Source organism: Calonectris borealis, chromosome 1 (genome assembly GCF_964195595.1).
Source record: "Calonectris borealis chromosome 1, bCalBor7.hap1.2, whole genome shotgun sequence".
NCBI classification, from domain to species: Eukaryota; Metazoa; Chordata; class Aves; order Procellariiformes; family Procellariidae; genus Calonectris; species Calonectris borealis.
Window position 1 is genome coordinate 213,899,582 of NC_134312.1, and position 16,709 is coordinate 213,916,290.

At 36.7% G+C, this 16,709-nt stretch overlaps 1 protein-coding gene across 16 annotated transcripts in view; it reads right to left on the reverse strand.

Annotated features, from left to right (window-relative positions):
* Positions 1–16,709, reverse strand: part of PICALM (phosphatidylinositol binding clathrin assembly protein) — a 67,529-nt gene that overhangs the window by 41,627 nt on the left and 9,193 nt on the right. Inside the window, exons 1-2 of one of the 16 annotated variants that reach the window (XR_012672066.1) lie at positions 11,516–12,090; positions 10,708–10,791 (exon numbers count right to left, since the gene is read on the reverse strand). The exons of the other annotated variants lie outside the window; for them this stretch is intronic. The gene's annotated coding sequence lies outside the window, so the exon portion shown is untranslated. Of the gene's footprint in view, positions 1–10,707; positions 10,792–11,515; positions 12,091–16,709 lie in introns of those variants that run through there. 16 annotated transcript variants of the gene reach the window in all.

Sequence of the window (16,709 nt, forward strand, 5' to 3'; positions counted from 1 at the left end):
AGGTAAGCATGGCTACCACAAACTCAGAACTGGTATGATCAGAACTGAAAAAGCTGCTATTTACATGTTTAAGTATTGAAGGAAGCAAGCAGGAAATGATTTCTACATTCAAAATGTAATGAGATGGAGAGATTAGCCATTCGTTTATCTACAAGTAAAACTGTGATGACTACAGGCATACATGACCTCATTTTTAAGTCACAGTTATCTATTATTGGATGATGATTTGGGGCTGTTAAGACAATGCTAGGATATTACTCAGCAAGAGACATGCTCTGAACTGGATCATTAAAACCAAGCCCTGCAGCTTCTTGATCTTCAGGTCTTCCCACCTAAGTAATAACACAAGCAGTTTTGTGCAAGGCTATCTGGCAGGAACGCACATTAAATACAAAGGTATATGCATCACAGGATGTCAAGTCATACATTTTGGCGTAAGAGGTGCAAACACATGTTAGAAAGTGAGAACTTCTATTCTTAAATGCAACATTTGCCAACTAGTCAACAGTAACAAAGAAAGAGGTGCCACTTGAAAATCCATTACCTAAAATTACTAAAAAAATTATATCCATTCTAGACGATATTTTGTGCCGGAAGAAATGTCTTTTAATATGCCATTGGACTTTCAAATCTTGTTTTGGTATCTGTTGCAGTGTGTAAAAGAAAACAGGCTCTGTAACCCAGCAGAAAATCATCCCTCACAGAACTGATGAGCGTTTATGTGAAAAGCATATGAATGAACTTGGGGGGCGGGGGGAGAAAGGACAGGCACATTAGGAAGGAGAACTAGTAGCCAACTGGGAGAGTACACAGGCAAGTCTAGCCTTGAATGGAAGGAAGTAAATTTGCAAATACAAACGAGGGAAATAGTCACTGTGATACCAGTTACTACAAACTAAGTTTAGCAAAACATGAAGTTTCTTTCTTCACAAATCACACGTTGAACCACACAGATGCTTAATAATCTGGTACATCCTGATACCCCAAAGTGCCTACATCATATACATTTCAGAAAAGTTACATCTATCTAAAAGCTGCTTTGAAAGTATTTGCATAAGCAATGCTAATTAGGTAAAGAAATATTTGTACAGTTAAATCCAAATCATATCAGCAATTTTTGTGCTAACCATAGCATAAGAAGCGTAGTACAGACACAGCAGAAGAGAAGACAGTACCCTGCATCCCACACTGCTGCACTGCCTGTGCGTTCTTGCTTATTTATCCTATTCCCACAGACACCTTTCATTAAGGGGGGGGGGAACAAATATATAATTATTTTCACATCCTACACTTTACACCACTTGTCTCACACCCACCTGTGAAAATACTAGCTACATATTTTGAAACCTAAGTGCCCAAAGCAACATATCTCAAGACTGCTAGTTACTGGGTATGTATGAGCAATACGACAGGCAGGTATATAACCAAAGGGCAAGGCACGAAGGGGAACAGCTTTAACCTTAGAAAAGAACAAAAAAGAAAGAAACAAACAAAAAAAACCATCAAGCAAACAAAAAAGGACAGCCCTTGGTGAAAGTATGATGACTGTTTTGTCTTTGAACTTCTTGTTATAGAAGAGAAGGACTGAATACTTACCCCCATCAATACTACAAAATCTAAAGTCACACTCTCTATTGACCTTCTGCATTAACGCCCACACCACCTCACAGCTGAAAAAGAAACTCTCCTGGGAAGTACAAACCACCTTCCCAACTCTAAAAGCTGCTACAACTTCCATAGCTTAAGACATACAGCATAGAGATATTAAATAATAAACATTGATCATTGTTTCCAAGAAGGCAGCAGTTAGCAACAAGAATTTTAAGTTAAGCTTGCAGCTGGCTTGGAAAGTTGTATGAGGGAAACTTAGAGAGCAATGAATGCACAGTCATATCCACGAATGTTGCTGGAGACAACCCAGAGAAAGGCCATCAGGATGGCCAGGGCTTAGAGCACATGATGCACAAGAAGTTGTTGAAGCAGGTGGGTTTATTCCATCTGTAGAACAGAAGGCTAAAGGCACGGAGGGGGAATATAAACGCTATATTCACAGTCAGATGTTTCTTAGAAGTTCACAACAAAAGGATGAGAGGCAGCAGACATGCTGCAACAAGGGAAATTCTTATCAGATGAAGAAATTAAAAATCGTCACAATGAAAGTGGTCAGGCACTAGAGTCTGTAAGCAACCAGATCTTTCGAAGTTTGACATGGTTTACGCTGCGGGTTGATTAGAGGAACTTCTGAGGTCCCTTCCAACCTAAAGTAATCTACAATTTTATGTACTGTCTACGGAAAGAGGACACGAAAATAGAGACAGGCAAAAACAGAAGTGGCTTACAACGTACATTAAAGTCCAAAAGAGTAGTCCAACATGAGTACATTTCTGAAGATTTCAAAATCTTAGACCTATTTACGGGATTAATAAGACTTATGTTTTGAAGAACTCCATCTACCTACTGACACTAAATCATACACCAAATTTCAGCAGAGGTGTCAAAACAAGATTTTCCTAGAAAACACTTCTAGTTTGTTTTTAAATAGAAGAAACTATATTTTTTGTTAGAAGTTAAAATTTTTACCGCTAAATGACTTTCACATAATTCAGTTCTGTTTGGGTTTATGGCTTTTTTCCAACAAAGCAAAGATTTTGCAAGGAATCGTAACAAAGGTCTGGTCTACAGACATTTCAGTAGCATTGAAGATTTGCAATTGTACCTCTGTCAAAGGCATCGTATTGCCTAATCCTGCTGGAGTTAACTAGTACAAAACGTGCAGTAAAATACTGTATAATACTCTGGGTAAGAAGAAGAATATGTTTGCACTCCCAGCCAAGATATCTACAGTCTTTACAACTGTTCAGCCTTCATTACAGGAAAGAACTAAATGATTCATTGCTCTACACAATTGCTGGTTATTAGGTGAGAGAAGTATAAAGGTGAAAAGTACATTAAAGTACAGCAAGACTGAAGATTCATACCCAAGAAACAAGAAGCAATCCTCTACACAAAGCAGCTCCTACAAGGCTAAGATGTTGACTTGAAGTACAGCATCTACTCCACACTAGGCACGTAGATGTGGATCAGCCAACCCATGGCAAGTGATCATATGATTCTTGACCCATGGCAAACACGAGGTAGTCAGGCTAGATAGTAACACAAAGGCATCTGCCACAAATTATCCTAGAGAACGCGTGTGCTTTCAGCGTGTGCCTGTGACTCCTTGTGCAGAACCTCATTCTGCACTAAGCAGCCTCCTAAGACAAAGCTATGAAAAACTAGTTCACTTCCCCACAAAAAGAACCATCAGGTAAGCTGAACATGTTTTTAAGAATTTCTTTCCAGAATCTTACCCATACTAATTTGCAGTAAGATTATAAAAATTTGGCTTGAAAATAGGCTTCATTAACTCAGACTGTATCATTTGCAGTAAGTTGAATAGCAAACTGAACATAAGCCAGAATTACGTACTTCATGTACTGATTATTTCCAATGGTTTAGCTATACCTCTCATTTTGAACAACGTTTCTATTCATAAGTATCAACCTGAAAATATTTACAAGAACCAGATCTTCCAGGCCAGAAAGCATGCCCCACACCTCTACTTATTCCAAAATAGGTCAAGCAACTGTGACAGATTCCCATCTTGCTAACTATTGCTTTTTCATCTATTATAGCAAAGATGCTATCTAGAGTGAGCGCATAATTGGTTATATCTCCAACATGCTGACAGGTTTTTTTTTTATAATGCGAGAGACAGTAAGCAGGCAATTGAAACATTGATCATTCGACATTAGTAAGCACACACAGTGCCAAGAGTTAAACACATTACATTCTTCAGTAAAAAAAAAAACACCACCAAAAACATAAAGGGAGAGTAAGGTAATGACATCCCAATTAGTTAATTCTTTATTTACATATTCCCTCAGATACAGATGAAATTCAGATGAAATCAACCCTCATATAATAAGTTTTGGCCAAACACCAAAAAGCTTGAAAATGCTGGACTGCTTTGCCCAGTAAGTCACCTGCCGATTCTCTACATCTCAATGAATCTGAATTCGTGTTTGCTAAAACAACTAAAAACATAAGATGATTCTGGTGCAAGATTCAGCAGCTGAGCTTGCCCAGGACAAACTGCTGCAAAAAATACTTATGTGGAAATTACTTGGGAATAGAAATTATTCTAAACTACATACCGCCTTCATAAGTTGGGAAGCCACAGCAGAATTAGTGATCTATGGAGCAGCATCTCTAAGTGCCAGTTGCAATGAAGGAGCTCATTACCCCAGTGTTGATGAAAAAAATGAAGTGAAAATATGGTAATATATAGTTCTTCCAGATTAGCTAAATTTAGTCTGAATCAGGACCAAAAAATCTTCAGAATAAGAGCACTTTGCTCTTCATTCACACGTGCTTGTGGATATTGCAGTTTTATGAAGTTGATTGGAAAATGATTAGGAAACAAGAACTGCAATCTTGGAAAGCAGCTCATGTGCAATATTCAGACTAATTACAACTAGAAAATAAAGTAAGTTACAGGTCCTGCCAGAAACTCAAGAAGTTTGCATTGTAAGAATTAGCCGAATTTATTTATTTTTGAAAAGATATTAAAAAAACAGTTCAAAAAGAAGAGTTCCACAAGACAAGCAGATCAATTTACTACTGCTCCTGTTTAAAGGATCCAGTTTTCACACTGAAGCTATCCAATACGTGAGCAGCTTTGCTTGGATGGCCTGTTTTCTTTTGATCCCTGCTAGAGGTATTACTGTGATAAAAACTCAAGTGTCCCCCAAAACAGCTTCTTACAGGAGTCAGGCCTGTGTTGGACATCACCCACGGTCACAGAAATTGGTGTCACAAATGCAGCATTACAATTTAGTGCAAGATTCAATATGGAAATGGCCATCTGAACAACAAAAGGGGCAAAATTTGCCTTAATGTATATTTTAACTTCAGAAACTAACAAACACTAGAAGTACAAGGCATGATTAAAGACAGGCACATATACCTTTACCACATTAAACAAATATTTGATTTCTCCCAAGCCAACATAAAATCAACATACAAAAGACACTACGGGTGATTAATCAAGTAAACCACATGTTAACAGCCTGAGCTTATATATTCAGAATATGCACATACTTAGCTCCAGGTCCAAGAGGAGTCTCCAATTTATTCTGTGATCTTCCACAAACACACATTTACACAGCTATGCCCAATAACAAGTCCTGTATACGGATAGTTCTTTGATTTTTTTTTTTTTTTAAAGATTATTAAAGTACCATCCTACCAAATTAAACAAATAGCTAATTTCTTTTTATCATTTCTTTGGGCAGATGTGCATGTTATGTATCTCTGCCCTACCACAAGGTGTTGTCAAAGCTTAAAGGCCATTCCAAACAGACTACACACTTTTCGGATAGCATATGCTGCTTTATTTCAGATAAACTCAATGCCAAGACAAGACAAACACTATGATGAAAGGCATACATATATAATCACACACAAATTGAAACTTTCATGAAAAATTCTTAATACCCACAGAATAGTCAGAATCTAAATACTCTAAAACACAAACTACCAGAAGTTCAGCATGCCAGGAGGAGAAGTGAAGTTACCCAACAAACTATGAAGTTGTCAGGCAGCTCTCATTTGCCTTAACACTTCATCTTTTCTTAACAGGATGAAAGCCAAAAATTACTATTAGAATTTAAATACATATTGATGGATCCAAAGTGTAAGCCAAGTATGCATCACATCAAGTTTACCTAATTAGTAAATTTATAACTGAAGCCAAAACACATAGCAAAGCCGTTTCTTTTTTAAATATAAAAGGAAATATAAAACATTTCTTGAATGAGTTGAATTCTTATTAAATTATGTTCACATAGAGGAATTCAATAGAACACAATCCATTTAGCATATGGATTAGCTTTCAATCTGAAGAGATAACATGCTAGTGATTGACATTCCGCTTGCACAAGGGAACACTTGTGGCTAATCATTAATGGTGGAACGTGGGACAGTGTATATACTCAAAATAATTCTACTCAAGAGTGTGCATTTGCTTATGATCAATCTTTTCCCCTTTCACCTTCGGCAATACAAAAGGATTTTAGTGAAGCGCTTCAGACTTAAAAAGCTATTGATACAGCATTAGTTTTTTCCCTCTAGGGGAGCAGTTTCTCCACAAGACAGAACATTCAAAGCTGAAACACTTTCATTTTTTTACACTTTTGAAAATCATGTACAGTGGGGAAAATTTTGGTGTCTCCACTTAACCCAACAGCTGAAACAAAAAACAAAACCAAAACAAATGCATATAGGTGTCTGCTCTGCTAAGACTCAAGTTCAGTTCCCTTCTCTAGCTGTTTAAATTTCAAACCGTATCTTATAACTCCCATATTATACCACTTTCCACTATGTTAGGGTCTCATTTTCTTATATTAATACTTCTCGCTCTAGCCAAATATTTGAGCACTGGAACAGAGCAACAACTGTGAAGCGTTCCCGCATTTGTAAGCAATCTTAACTGAAATGCAAATGCTGAATATAAATATCTGTTACACAGTTCCACCGGTAAGGTATTACCAAGGGGTGGATGAGAAAGTCAGCAGACACGACCGTTTCCCACATAATGACACACCGTGTAGCAGCAGCTAACGCTGTCAACAGTCTTTACGAATCTGGTGAAAAATTCCAAAGATCAGGAGTCAGCAAATTGGTGCCAAATTGGTTAATGATCTGAAACGATGGGGTTTATGCCGATAAGAAGTTTGCCACTAGACAAAAAATTCCCTCCTTTGATTTTATGTTAGGAATAGCAAGCACTAGTGGTGGTGTAAAGCTTAATTTAATTTACTATTTCTAAAGAAATTTTATGGGTTCGGGATTAACCTCCTCCCACCCCCCAAAACAACTAACATGATCTATGTACCCATGTTGATTTTAAATAGTCCTGTCACAGGTTCTGTCAAGGCACACATGCCTGCCACATCTTTCCTTTCCAGGAGGACATGGAAAAATGTTATGTAATAGGGAAAATAGGTATTATTGAGGAAAAAACAAACAAACAAACAGACACTCCAGTTAAGTTAATGGAACATTTGACAGCAAATGAAGCAGAAACTGAATTTAGGCACACATTGCAGCAGCTGCAAAGTCTTCCATGGTCAATTTTTATTCTGTAATTTGCTGAACTAAAAATTTCTTTTTATCCTGGGTGGTTTCTGTGAAGTTTAACTCGAAAGATTAGAATTACCTGATCTTTCTATATTAGATATTTTTTCTAGTTGCATTGTTTTATTCACATTTCCATAACAGATCATCTTCCTACCTTAAATAGAAGGCAAGTCAAGGTAGGCCCTTGTTTTCAAATGTACAATATAAAATATCAAGGGGAAGAGTTTTTCAACTGGCTGCTGATGACAACAAGTATTTTGGATTACAGTGGTTATTTTTTTCCACTCACCTTGACAAGCTGATTATGAAGGTAGCAAGCACTTAAGATATTTCTTATTCTAACTGTATCCAGTTTCAAAAAAAATTTTTCAAAAAAACCCTAAAAATTGAAAGTACTTCACAAATACATACCAGTTTTATTTGAAAAGTTTATGAACTCTAGCAAAACCCCTTGAAAACATTTACAGAACATTTAACAGGTACTAGTCTTCAATATTTAAACACTAGAGGATTTAGCTGTGCCATGAAAGGATTTTGGACACTTATGAAAAAACACAAGAAATCAGAAATACTAAAATAAGAACAAAATACAGAGGTTGGCTGTAAAATCTATTATTAAAATCTACTTCTACAGATTAACAGTTCTGATGACTATGAACCCTGACACATTCAAATCTGATTCTACACATTCTAACTGACATTTTAAACCCAGATAACTTACTGTATGCATATGGTAAATTTCTAAATAATTTCCCACCTCTTCCATAGGTAACGTTCGTATTTAAATATGGAAAACAGGATTAGAGAATGAAACAATCTGTCTAAAAACAATAATCAAAGTAGTTTTGAACATGAACTCAAGCATGCAAACTTGACAGTTTTTAAAAATTTATTTCTTTCTCAAAGAGATACATTTCGTAACTGCAAATGAAGCCTGTGCCAAAACAAAGAAACCCCAAATGGCATACTTAAGTGATCAAGCCAGAAAGAGAGAGTGATGTTAAATTTCAGTCTGAGCCAGTAAATGACATTTAATCTGACGGAAGAATATTCTATAACCAGCATGTATTTAAAAACTGAGTAATACTTAAATGTTTTCACAATTACCAGACAATACCTGCATTTGCAGTTTAAAACAAAATATGCCATAAACAATATTTGTTCTAAATTTAGTTTTGTTTCTCTTCTGAACAAACCCACTTGTACCAAACTGCTTTACTAGGAGTTTTCTACTGCAGACTTCCCGGTGGCTTCACCCAAGTCACCTCGAGAGGGGGACAAGAAAATCTGGACCACACATTTCTCATAATTAACAATAAAAATTCCAGTTGAAAATTCTTCCTCTGCATATAACATTATTCTAAGGGCTAGATACACTGACTCAGGAAATAATTTATGGAAGAGTTAAAGAAATCTGAGAAGACCCACTCTGTTCAGGGTTTTCCATGTTTAAAAAGGAATGTGATTTAATCTTATTTATATTAGATAAGCAGGATAAAAAAGGCAGAAGGTAGGTTTAGTATAATGTAGGATAGCTTGTTCTACAGCCAACAATTTATATTTTCATTTCATCGAGTTGCATCTTGCCTTTTTCTTCCAATTCAAAGATGACTATCATGTTCTCTCTCCTACCTAAAACTGCAGTTCCTAATTGCAATTCTTAGAAACTACCTTAAGTCTCTATCAGTAACCCTGTGAACTCAGCATTATTGCCTCAGGTATCTCTAACTGTCTACATTTACTCTTATGGCAGCTCTTTGACTTTACTTCTTATGGTGGGATGACAGGGGACGACACATAGGGGGACACAACCCCGCATAGCTTTTCCATTGTCCTACAAGATAAAAAAATGGCTCACAGAAGACGAAAACTGGCAAAAGCCACTACAGAAGAGGAGATGATGACATCCAAAAAGTAAGAAGAATAAGAGGAAAAAGGGAAGTGGACAAGTCCTCCCACTTTCAGCAACAATGAGTGATTATATTACTCAATCGCCCAATTACAGTCATCCACTGTTCTCCAAAAATGTCTGCCTTGGCCTTCAGTGGTTACTCCACATCTCCATAATTCCAAGTTTCCTTAGACCTATCTTATAATCCAAAAGCCCGATGTTCTGGTGCAGATTAAAAAAGGAACTTCCTCTTGTCTTTCTCAGTGGAGACAGAATATCTGCCCTCTGCATAAAAGCCATTAACACAATGGAAAAACACTATTCTGGTATCTACTTTCTTAATAAAATAAATATTTTTCTTTCACTGTTTCCTAACTTTGCAGTCTTCTTAATTCAGCTGATCTCTGGATTCTCTACAGTTTCACTTTTTTTTTTTTAAAAATATAGTGTCCCAAGCTGGATACTGAAGCTCCCCAGCACCAAATATAATGAAAACAACTTTCTGTCTCATAATACATTCTTCTACAGACATATGGAAGGACGCTCATCTTTCCTGTAGCCTCACATTGATGGTTTATAATGAAAATAAAATGAGCCAAAGCCTCTTGCAGTGCTCCCGCACTTTCAGATAATCCTTTTATACTCAATTTTGACACCTTCCTTGCCCATTTAGAACTTTGCACTTGCAAGCATTCATGGAGTACTACTCCAATTTATCAGCTTTGTCTTCTAATCTTGGTCTGAAGAGCAGCTGCAAACATTCCCAGCACAATGCTATTCTCTGTTAACACATGGTGTATTCCAACATACCAGTTATTAATAAAAAGCTTCACTAGAACGAGATACAGACATATCCACTTTAAATATCCTCCAATTTGATGGCAAAGTGATGTAAGCAGCCTGTATTGAAGCAGTTCTCCCATGCACTAACAATTTGAGTCATGCAGAGAAAACACACCAAAAACATGCTTGCTACCTGCACCCATCAAGATCAGTTGTTGTAACAGGAGAGAACTATCTTTCTTAAAATCTTAAAATATTAATCAATACAAAAGTATCTAAAAGATATTATTTATCGTTCTAAAGATTAATTTTCCAGGTTCTCTCCTCTCCCTACAATTCCTTTTTGTCTGCTGTTCTTCAGTATTCACATTTTCTTAGAGACAGTCGCAAAAATTTAAGAGATTATTTAAGCTAGAGCTAGAATCAGAAGTTTCATTTCAGAAGATGTTTACCAGGTCCTGCCCATTTGAATTCAACTAAAATAAGTAAATATTCCTTAACATAGTTGATCCTATCTTTACAAACATGCTTAATAATGAGCCTATGAATCATATTCTTAAGGTGATTCTTGATTACAAGATGAAAAATGCCTGTATCAGCCAACTAACATGACAATTCCTGCATAAGCAGTACATTCAATCTGACTATTTAAGGCCAACGGCCTATTTAAACCAGGGAGAAACAAATATCCTCTTTCACTGATCATATGCTAGTTTCGATGCGTTCATGAATTAAATTACAAACAGTTATTTGTTCAACATTAAGTCAGTATTTTCAGAGCACATAACTGCAAACACTTGAGGATGCATCCACTTCTTTATGTTCTGACGAGCTAGAAAGCAGGTACATACCTTAACGGTTCTGTATGAGAAGTGCTGTTTGAGAATACATTAGGACAGGTGGCCAGGCAGGCTTTGATTTTGAATGACAGCCATCTGATTCAATATTGAAATAAATATTTGAGTTTAATATATTAGAGTATAATGTTAAATTACTATATAAAATATTATAATAAATATTTAAGAATCCAATATAATATTTATAGTGTGGATAGTCATACACAGGGGATGGATGGAAGCACAATGAATTGCATTAGGTGGAACATTTCTATTTCAATGAAGACTAATTGCTTTGAAAATTGTATAGCTTTAACACTACTTTTATCTCCTACTGCAAATATGAAGCTATTTCAAGCAAACAGTCTGCATACATGCGAGTTTATCCTATGATTTTACCTTAAGGTGCATAGAGAAGGCACATAACATGGTTTATAGATAGCTGAGAGAGATCAGTACGTGATGCCAAAGATATTAACCCTCAGGTCTCTTCATCACCACGTATACATTGAATACGTTATCACGCTGGTCTCTATCCTTCTCTCCGACAAGAATAGTGCCCAAGACATCTGCCTTTGCATACTATAAATGCACTTATAGCCCTTTCCTTCTGCTCCAAAGGAACTTATTCTGTAAATACTCCATAGCTATTACACCTCCATACAACAAAAAGAAGTTGTGCTAATGGACGCATGTTAAAAACAAGACTTATGAAATACATGGACAAGCTGCTGTTGTACTGCCAATAGTAAGCAACCAATCCTTGCAGACTGCTCTCAAATACCTCCTAGACTCACACAAAGTACTAACAATATGCCCTTACCTGGCAGCTTGCTAGCAGTGGTACAGTAACATTATTGTAGCCCAGCCTACTGGAACAGAGAAACCACTTTGTCAACAGCAGACACTGCAGAACAAGAAATCCTCAGTGAGCACAACTCTACAGGTGTTTTGCAGCAAGACGACTTTTTTTTCAGGAAGGTGGGCCTTTAACATAACTAGGGTTCACTTCAGTATCTAACCCTCCTCAATCCTGCAAAGAACTCCTGATCTCAACTTATGGGATTAAATGCCATAATTGTTGATGCCACCATTTGTGATAAAGCTAAATAGCCCGTCTTCAAAGCTTCCGGTCCCAGAGCTCACCTGGTCCATATGGGATTCAGATCAAACCTGTTAAAGAGTATACCCCAAGGCAGCCAAAGTACCTACGACACCTTCCAACATCTGTGACTTCCTTAATCCTGCATTACAGAAAAACAGAGAAAACACGCCTGACCATGCACAGCACATTTTGCCAGTAAACACCTCTAGGAGTTTCTAAGTCTAAATATATGCATCTTCTAAACATAAAAAGTATTCACACAAGTGTAATTTAGGTGTTTCTTAAATGTTTAACTTCCACATCACTTTATTCTAAAAAATGCATCAGAAAGTAATTTCGTAGTAGTGATGTACCATCACTCTACAGCATAGTGAAACTGAAACCACCATCGCGCGTTAACGTCAATCTGACCTCCTGCCACCACATCTCGCTGAACAGATTTTCAAGCCAAAAAATTCTCCAGATCTTTGTTATTTTAGAACTAATCACACACATGTAATTCACATTTTTCCCTTTGAACAGCAGTGCTGCATCTTTAATTAGACAGTTTAATAGACAAAACCAAAGATAAGATATAACCAAAGCCATCTAACCAGAGGTTTTCCTACTTCAATACTTGTCTCATTTCACTAGCTCAAAAGCCTTACTCTAGCAAAGTTGTTTGGAATATCTGTTATTCTCTCCCATTTTAAAATAAGACTCTGGAAATTAGATTTCCTTCTAAACAGAATCTAATTCAGAGCAAGAATAGCACATTTTTCTTGAATGCCTTTGGGAGCTGTCAGGAAACATGTATTTCAGTTAAAGGAGTTCTGCCTCTGTATTTGCCTGCCTCCATCAGTGCTGAAACTGCAGATGAAGATGTGTATATCCACCTCCATATAGCAAAGTTTTTTGGTCAAACTATGACCTTCTCTTTCCAGTTTCTGGAAAGCACTCATGCCAAAACACATCTACTATGCAACCTCCCAGACTGCGTAATGTCTGCAGCACACTAAGTGTACTGGTGTCTTCAGCAAACTGGAAATTATATAGCACAGTAAATTCAACGTAATTAAAGCTGTGCATTGTAAAAATATTTAAATGCATGGTAGGACATATTTCTTGGCAGATACCATCCTCTACAGCTTCACCTACAATAAAGGGCTGTCTAGTTAATTACTGGCAAAAAAACTCCAGACATATAATTTTGTGGAAATATGCTTTCTTTTGTCAAGAGTTCACGCTAGTTTGTTGTACAAAATAAGCTGTACTGTCAGGAGATCCTAATGGTGCAACAGCATCTATTATAAGTCCTTTTGCCCCTGCTATATATTGGTTAAAAAAAAAAACGAACACCACACATTTGACTGCTTTTCATATACTTACATAGAATAGCAAAATTGAGACTTTGACCTGATAAAGGGAAAAATCTGGGAAACTTTCACACCTAACGCCAAAGAAGTTTAAGCCATATCCTACAATGGTATGTTTATTAAATCATGCTCTTCCAACATCATAAATAAGCAAAAATGACTAAGTATTTTGGGTTCATTTTAATATAGGAAGTATCAAAAGCCCAGTACATAAACTTACTAAAAGTGGTGCATTTTCTGGCATATAAGAAACAGAAGGAAGTCCAAATTATTTAGATTTTTTTTAATTAGTACTATTTATTATAAGACAGTGCTATATGCTTTTCCTTGCAAATAGCACAACGCTTACCTATTGGAGCAAAACTCCTCCGATAGTAGGCTTCAGCCCAGATTCTCACTATGAATAAACTTTACACACATCATGCTACAATCCAGCTAGGCAGTGTTTCCTATTCTGTGTGGAAAATCTGTATATCTTACTTTTCTGTTGATCTCTCAGGAAATACCTACAGCAGTGCCCTGTCAGATGATCGCTTGCTGTTTTAGCTAAATAAACAGAGCTTAACAGGTCTTAATGAAAACTGTAGCTCTGATTTAAGAGCTTATAAAACATTACATAAGAAGGAACCTAACAAAAGTGGAAAAAGGGGAAAAGTAGGGAAAATAAGGCAAAGTCAAGAGAAACACGCTGCTAATAAGCAACAAAGCAAAACACAGATTTCATGAGGGAGTTTTGCTGAGGAATACATTTTTTTTTCTCTGTAGTTAATATAAAAGCAGCTAGTCAACCCCAAACTAGTAACGCTCAAGATTTTACCATAGGAGTTCTCTCTCCACTGACAATGCAGGGGCAATAAAAACACTTGACTAAAGCTTGCTGCAAAGCTTTCCTTACCGAATCTCAGTTAGCAGACCAAGGAGGAAAGCAATTTAAATCATCTGCCATTCTATCATACAACACGTTTTCTTAAAGAAAAAAAAAAATCCTGACAAATTATTTGAATGTGCAAAGCAGCAAATCCTCAAATTTCAAATATTTATCGTTCAATGAAATTCAAACACCAACCTTCTCCCATAAAGTGATTGGCAAAAAACCACACAAGACAGCATGGGTTTACACAGTTGGGTACTTGGGCTAGTATCTCAGAGATCAAACAGGCTAAGTTTTGTACTCCCTGATGTTATACAAAACAGTCTGAATACACAGTTTTGGAGAATGTGTCCAAGATTTTTCTTTCTCTGTGCTGAAAAACTGAAAGAAAAATAGTCGGTTTCGTAAAAAAGCATGGGGACTGAGATGATAGTGTAAAGTCTGAAATGAATTCTAGACATGAAATTGTGAAATTGTTTTGCATTCCTTCTATTCCTTGCTCTTTCCCTTAAATCTCACAAGTGATTTCTTCATGTGAAAGGTCATCTACATACCAGCCATCTCTATATGACTTCTGTCTACTCCTAAGCGGGACTAATCTTCATTTTTCCCAGCAGGAATAGGAGAAAGAAGCATAACAAAAAACATGAAGCTGCTCCTTCCATGCTAACATATTTGGTGATGTGCAAAATTCTAGTAGTTTTGGTCAAAAAAGTGTCACTACTTTTGAAATCAGTGACAAAAATTCAAGCTAAAATTCAAGATACCTGGATCTAGAGTACTTCTTGCAGCCATTTTAATGCAAGCTCTATCAATTCCATACCATCTATTTCACATTTTGCACTTAAAGTGAACTCATTAAAGGAGAATTGTTACTGACAGCCACTTTCATACCTCTTCTTTTGGCCAATACAAGATCAGATTTTGACATGAACTGTTAGCAAACTGGATAAAACAGAGCACCGGAGCACAAAGAAAAAAGCATTTTAAAAAAAAGTCACCTCTTTCCCCCATCAAAACACAGGTATTTTCACAAAACTATTGTTTCAACTGACCCATGTACTGTAAGTGTGCAGCTCTCCCATGAAGGGAGGCAGTCAAGTAAAGGAACAGCTAAAATCCTCCATGCTATTAATAGAAATGTTGGAAATGCCTGCCTAATTTAGCTTTTACTTCCTTCTTCAATTTAGACTAACATCTCCCATGAGATATTTGGAGCTCCCTGAGCAAACAAAACTCATCCTGGCTCATCCCAAGTACAGCTTCAATGCACGTTTGAATAGCATCCTTTTACAAGGGCACAAGAGCTAAAGAATCAAAACCATCCTTTACAGCCCACGTCAAAGCTGCTCAGAGTAAAAGTTTTAAAATATATTGTGATACAGGTTAGGGTGGAGCAGGAATGGTTTTCACTGAACATGGAGAGGGAAAATGAAGTTGTATTTTTCCAGCACCGTACATTAAGCTTTACTGATTTTCAGTACATAAAGCAAAGGGCCTTACAAAGGGGAACCCACCCTCTTACAACAATGCTGTTATGTCTGAGTTTCATAAATCCAGATCAGCTCTTCTGCTCATTCCCCAGTTTTACAGATCGTTTGTCAGTGACCACGTGGTTATCAAGTTTCACAAAGTTCTAGAGCAAATATAGAGCTTCAAACCCTTAAGTTTGAAACTGGACCGGTAAGGGAAGCTGTACACAGAAAGAACTCCTCCATATCCCACAGCTTTCAGATGGGAATTTCTCTATTTACCATGCACAATGACATGTCCCTATCACAAACAGCCTCTAAGATAAACTAAAGCCAAGAGCAGAAGTAAATTATCATCTGCCTCTTGGTCCTCAGTAAAAGGAAAGATGACTTCAGCCAGATTCTATCTTTAAAATGAAATTGTTTCATAAAGAACAGCTCTAACAATGCAAAATATAGTTATTCCATTTGCTTCAAAGTAAGATTTGTTCACTGGTTAAAATCTCAGAGAGCTAAAAAGAATATGGAACTATAGTAAAACTAGGTGTTATAACATCTTGTGTCAGCCCTCCTACATACCAAGAGGCTGACCACATTCCTGTCTACAAAGGCTCCTCATTAACAGTTTAAAATAAAGACAAAACTATCTCCTCTAATGCACTGTATTTCAGTTACAGATAATTAAATCTGAAGAAAGTCTCCTCATAAAATAACTGTGTAAACAAAAAGCAAAAAACAACAAAACAGAAAATCAGCCCCTGGAAATGTAAGAACTTCAAATTCATAACAATGCAATTCCAAACATCAGAGGTTGAACTAACTGTGCTGTTCCCTGGTATTTGAGAACTAACACAAAAGCCTCTCTGGATTTCCATCCACTTACATGCCAAATTCAGCAATTTAACAAACTTCACATATGCCATATTTTTAATGCAAAGTAATCTGCTAGGAAATTTACTTAATTTATGTTTTAGCTTTAATTACATTTGATAGGCTTAATCATGCCACTCTTGTGGCAAAGCATTCCAACTGAGCAGGTCTGGAAGAAAGTTTGAGCTAGCGCCCTATTAACTATCAGGAACTTAAAAATAAAAGTCTGTATTCAGACCATCATTTTCCCCCAAAGCACAACACAGTGTGCTAGTCTCTGTTTCAGTTTACAGCTAGGAGTTGCGCATCCTGAGCTTTTCCATCAGACAGCTAATCAAATGCAG